The sequence below is a fragment of the Balaenoptera musculus genome, chromosome 2 (genome assembly GCF_009873245.2).
Source record: "Balaenoptera musculus isolate JJ_BM4_2016_0621 chromosome 2, mBalMus1.pri.v3, whole genome shotgun sequence".
NCBI lineage: Eukaryota > Metazoa > Chordata > Mammalia > Artiodactyla > Balaenopteridae > Balaenoptera > Balaenoptera musculus.
The window spans coordinates 166,364,738-166,371,279 of record NC_045786.1 but is presented as its reverse complement, the minus strand read 5'-3'; positions in this window follow the sequence as shown (position 1 = coordinate 166,371,279).

Sequence of the window (6,542 nt, the reverse complement as noted above, 5' to 3'; positions counted from 1 at the left end):
CATAATTGAGGACTCTGATGGGACAGAGATGTTCCAAGAATGTTCCCAACCACCATGATTGCATCAGCCCTTCTCAGGGAGCCCGGACCGAGGCTTCCAACCATGGGGCAGCTGCCCCCCTGTAGACAGCAGCTTCAGGTTTCCAGGGCTGTGTGTATGGGCCTTAACTCGAGGTCCCTGTCCCACTCACTGGCGGCCAGCCCAGGCCACCTTTGTCCAGAGGAAGGGGGAGGCGGGGCTCCAGGACTGCGCAGACCTCCAAAGCCAGAAGAGAGGAGAGAAGACTCCAGAAGCAGGCTGTGTGGAGCTGTCGGGAACCCAGTTTCCCCCTGGTGACCAGGAGGCCTCCTCACCCTCCAGACCCTGTGCTTTCTTCCCCAAAACTTTTATGGTCCCGAGTCCTGTTTCTCAGGGAGAAGGACACTTCTTTGCACATACGGAGAGACACCGTCTTTCCCTTTTCACTGCAGAAAGGCTGTTGAACAGGGGACAAGCTGGAAGAGCCACCAGGAAGCCACCTGCTTCAGGGAAGCATTGTCAGGTCTCCCCAGTCGCCATGACAGCTGGGACTGCGTGCCTCTAAAGAACCACAAAGCTGGACTCAAGATTTCCTTCCATGTTCTGTGTGGACTCATTCCCCCTTCCAGATTTCTGGGGGCTCCAGATGGCTATGCTTCCATATTGCCTTCAAACACGGAGCTGCTGCCTTGACTGAGTTGACCCAGTTCAGAGATTGTCTCTCTTCTGTATGTGCACCCGGCTCCCTTGTGGGCCTCATCTCCTTTCCTTGGTTTACACACACACACACACACACACACACACACACACACACACACAGAGTCCTTAGGCCTTTGAGGGTGTCAGACTTTATTGAGTCAGATTTGCTTATATAATAAAGAGCTTAAAATTAAATACTAGTTATTCTTGTTGATAAGAGCCCTTGTCTTTCCTCTACTTCTCAGGGACAAAACCCCCAGCCCGTGTCTTTATGCAGAGTCATTTTGTTATCCCTTTCTTCTGCCTTTTCTTTTCAGACCTGATCTGAGGCTGATCTGTCACGTTCAAGTGCTTCTTCAAAAGACCAAGGTATTTTCCACCCAGAAAAGAGAGTGAGTTTAAATGATTTTCCCGAAGTCACATAGCTAGTGAACGCTGTTGGGATAATAAAACCCAGGATCCCTGCTTTGTGGCTGAGAGCAGGGGAGGGAGAGGAATGGGGGACCCTGCTGTTGGTGAACTCACTCCGTGGAGAGAAGGAGTAGCCATTGGTCACGATCATTTCCTCCCTGTGATCAGACACATTTCCGGATCCAGTTCACTAAGATCTCTTTGGAAGCATATCTTCCTCACTTGAGCCATCAGATAAGACTGAAGCTACGGCCATGCTCAGATTCCTGACCCACAGAAACTGTGAGATAATAAATGTTTATTGTTTTAAGCTGCTACGTTTTGGAAAGTTACAGGTCAATATCATTCATGAACAGAAATGCAAATATCCTAAACAAAATATTGGTGAACTGGATCCAGAAATGTTTAAAAAAAGAAAACAAATTATGATGAAATTAGATGTCTTCCAGATAGGCAAGGCTGAATTAACATTAGAAAGTATATTAGGAAAATTCACCATGTTAACAGCTTGAAGGAGACAAACCATTGGATGACCTCAGTATTTCCAGAAAAAGCATTTGATTAAATTCAATTTATGGTAGAAACTCTTAGCAGCTATGAAGGGAATTTCCTTAAGTTGGCAAAAAGTATCTGCCAAAAACCTCTACCAAATATCCTACTCAATAGCGAAATGTTAAAATCTTTCCCTTTAAAATCAAGAATAAGACAAAAATTTCTATCATTGGGCTTCCCTGGTGGCGCAGTGGTTGAGAATCTGCCTGCTAATGCAGGGGACACGGGTTCGAGCCCTGGTCTGGGAAGATCCCACATGCCGCGGAGCAACTAGGCCCGTGAGCCACAACTACTGAGCCTGCGCGTCTGGAGCCTGTGCTCCGCAACAAGAGAGGCCGCGATAGTGAGAGACCCGCGCACAGCGATGAAGAGTGGCCCCCGCTTGCCGCAACTAGAGAAAGCCCTCGCACAGAAACGAAGACCCAACACAGCCAAAAATAAAATAAATAAATAAATAAATAAAAAATTAAAAAAAAAAATTTCTATCATTGCTTCTGTTTAACACTTGGCTGGAGGTCCTAGTCAAAACAGAAAATAAGAAAAGAAATTAAGGATGTAAATAGTGGAAAGAAAGAAACAGAAGTGTCCTTATTCATAGATGATATTCTTGTCCTAAATCTAAAAGAATCTATGGAAAATTTATCAGACCTGATAAGGGGATTTTACGAGTTTGCTGGATGTTATAGATTGAATTGTGCTCCCCAGCCCCCGATTCATATGTTGAAGCCCTAACCCACAATGTGACTATATTTGGAGACGGATCATTTAAGGAGATAATTAAGGTTAAATGAGGTCATAAGGGTGGGGTCCTAATCTAGTGTCCTTCTAAGAAGAGAAAAAGGCACCAGGGATTTTTCTCCATGTGTGTCCAAAAGAAAGGTAATTTGAGGACATGGCAAGAAGGCAACTGTCTACAATCCAAGGAAAGAGGCTTCACCAGAAACTATCTCTGGCAGCACCTTGATCTCAGACTTCAGTCTCCAGAACTGTGAAAAAATAAATTTCTGTTGTTTAAGCCATCCAATCTGTGGTATTGTTATGGCAGCCTGAGCAGAATAATAAACTAGATATAAAAGCAATATATGCATATATTAATTGCATTTCTACATATCAACAATGAACAGTTAGAAAATGCATTAAGAGGTTATCATTTGCAGCAGCAACAAAAATTAAGGTATCTTGGAATAGAACAATCCAAATAGATGAAGACAAAGTCAGAAACTGTAAAAATGTGTCGAGAGGTATTAAAAATATCTAAATAAATGGAAGGATGTACATCTGCATGGATAGGAAGACTTATTATTTGATAGACATCAGTTCTTTCCAAATTGATTGATTGATCCAATGGCATTTCTATCAAACTCCCAGGGGTTTTCCCCCCTATTTTTTTGAAGAAATTTGACAGTTGATTTAAAATTTTATACAAAAGATCCGAAGGCCAAGAATAACAAAGACCCTCCTGAAGAAGAAAGAGCAGTCAGGGTAACTTACCCTGGCAGGTGTTAGGAGTATTAAATGATTGTGATTAAGACAGCGGTGTGTATGAACAAGGACAGACAAATAGACCAAAGGAACAGAGGAGATATGCAGAAACAGACTAGCACATTGTGCAGACCTGGTATGGGAGAGGCTGACAGATTGAGGGAAAGAAAAGTTGGACTGGTCAATAAATGGGACTGAAACAAATGGCAATTTATATTGGAAAAAAAGAAATGGAGCCCTACCTCACGCCGTGAATTAAAAGTAATCCCAGATGGATCAAGGATTTCAATGTGACAGGCAAAAATTCTGAAGTTTTGTAATAAAATTTAAGATAAAATTTTGATGAAGTCAGAGTTATCAATCTTTTCTTTTAAGGCCTGTGATTTTGGGGGTCATCTTTAAGAAATCTTTCCCTACCTAAAAGTGATAGAGGTAGAGAATTCTGATTACCCAAAGATACTATGAACAGTGTAAAGAGAAGTTCCAAACTAGAATAGATTTTTGTAAAACATAATTGCCAAAGATTAACATCTAGAACAGCACTGTCCAATAGAAATATAATGGAAGGTATGTATGAGTTTTATAATTTTTGGTAGCCATAATAGAAAGGAAAGGCAAACAGGTAAAATTTGTTTTCATTAATGATAATGATAGGTAATGAATATAACAGAGTGTTTACCAGAAAATATTTTATACTGCTTCAGTTTTTAATTTAATTAAAATTAAATAAAATTAAAAATTCAGGTCCTTAGCAGCACTAGTTACATTTCTTTTTTAAAAATTTTTTGAAAACTGAAGTGTAGTGGATTTACAATGTTGTGTTAGTTTCAGGTGTACAGCCAAGTGATTCAGTTATATATATATTTTCAGATATTTTTCCCTTATAGGATATTACAAAGTATTGAGTATAGTTCCCTGTGCTATACAGTAGGTCCTTGTTGCTTAACTAGTTACATTTCTAAACGGTGCTGGCTGAAACTTTGCTCTCAATTGTCTAAGTATCCAACTTTGGGGATGAAGATTACATTTTTAAATGACTCAGACACATGCCCTTTCTCAGTTTCTTGGGCTTGGAAGTAAAAAAATTTATTTTAAAAGTAATATAACAACTATAATAAAACTCTGAACAGAGAAAACAAATCACCCATAATCTTACCTTGCACATTCCCATGCAGCCCTGTACACACCTTCCACATCACAGTGCATCACACCTCACACACATGTGCACACACCTACACACAGTCACATGGCTGCACACCAGACTAGGTGAAGTTCTGCACTTTTCCCTTCCACTCACCCTCCCAAAGTCCTGTGCTTAGCTTCAGCATCTAGTACGCAGTAGGTGCTCAATAAATGCTTCTTGAATAAGTGGCCTCTGCGGCCCTGTCCACTCTACTCTTTAACATCTGTTGTTATAGCAAAACACGTTTCCAGTTTACGGCATTGTCTTCATACTATAAGGCTGAAGAGTATTGCAGGAAGTGTCATGTGTGCTCTTCTAAGCCACTGGCATGTCACGAAGAGCTTTACAAGAGTGGCATTTATAGACAACATTGCAAGGAAAATCTACCTGCATGTAGCTTTATCTTCTACTGAACTGTGTCTTCAGCATACTGTTTCCAGGGTGGTCATGCCAAGACAAAACCTGTGATGGTATTTACAGCTCTTGATTTATGTTGCCAAATTGCCTTCCAAAAACATCATGCCATTTTCCCCTGCCAGCCAGCCCAGGGTTACAACGTAACATTGCCAGTAGTGTGTGTACTGTTAAAATGATTTCTTTTGCTAAATAAAGTGTATCGGTTAAAGCTTGCATTTGGCAGAATGTTTATATTTTGTTTCATCAGACTTGCATGTCTTTTCCTTTGCAAGTTTTTTCTTTGGCTTCAAAGCTTAGAAAATCACCACCCTTCCCGGAGTCTGACAAATATTTGATTGTATTTTCTGCTAGGCTTTTCGGATAATTTGATTTTTGATGGGTAACTTTTTTATTGGAAAAAATAATCGAGTAACATTGCAGAAAACTTTGAAATAAAGAAAAAAAATTGTCCATACACAACACCGTCACCTGGTCCGGGCTGCTATCATTTTCTGTGGTTCCCTTCAGTGTTTTTCTTTGTGTGTAGATATTTTACATAGTTTTAGACATGAGTAGAGATGATGTTATATTCTGCTTTTTCACTTAACATAATAGCATAAGCATTTTTCCAGTTGCCTCCTAGTCTCCTTAAGAATAATTTTAGTGGCTGCATAATATTTTATCAAGTGAATGTACCTTATAACTTGATTAACCAATCCCTTCTTTTAGATACTTAATTTGCTTTCAACTTTTTACTATTAAAAATAATTCAGCGATAAATGTCTTTATACATCAAGTCTTTTTGGATTACCTCTTGTGAACAGAGTCCCAGAGCCACATTCCTGGTAAAGGATATTAAACCACAGCAGACACAGTTGCCTACTCATTACCCTCTTCCCTTCTTCCTTATAAACAGAACCTCGGATTCTGTTCAGGGTAGCAATGTTCTCAGTCTAAAATTACTTTCCCAGACTCCCTTGCAGCTGGCATTGCCCTTTGACTCAATCAGGAGAAAACAGCAGCTTGTAACTTCAGATTACTGGGAAAACTATTGCTTTCTGGCTTCAAAAGGAGTGGTTTTGAGACCAAGAGGATGGGAGCCACCCATTTAGCTGGCAGGGAGAAAGATCCTGGCCATGAGGACATCACAGAGATGGTGTATCCACCCTGGAAGCTATCTCTGGACTCCTGGGATATTTCTCATAAGTCTATTATTCTTGAATATATTTTAGAATACCATATCAGAATTCCTGGTATTTTCCAGAATGGATGGCGGATGGGGGATATTTCGGGGAGGTAAATAAGATGTGATGAACATCTCTCAGTTATGCACCAGGTGCGTTACATACTTACCCAGCATGCACAGCTAAGGAGGAGCTATTATCATCCCATTTTACAGATCCAGAAGTAGGGGCCCGGAGAGCTTAAACAATTTTCTTTCCAGGTCTCCTGACTAGTAGGTGACAGAGCTAGGGCCCAAATTCAGATCCGTTTAAAAGTTCTGTGATTTTTCTGTTTCAAAGAGAAAACTAGCTGCGACATGGAAGGACAGTTAAACCCCATTCATTAAGAAAACAAATGCCATTGGTGTCAGAAGGAAGCAGAGATGGGCAGGAACTTGTTTTGGAGCCAGGGGACAATGTTTGCATCTGAGTTCATTGTCCCCCATGCAAAACTCTCTGCAAACTCATGTTCACAACTATGCCCTACTTCTGATTTTAAATTTCCTTCTATTCATCATTTTTTTTTTCTGATTTCAAGAGTAACAAATATCCATTGCAGAAAATTCGGACAATATAAA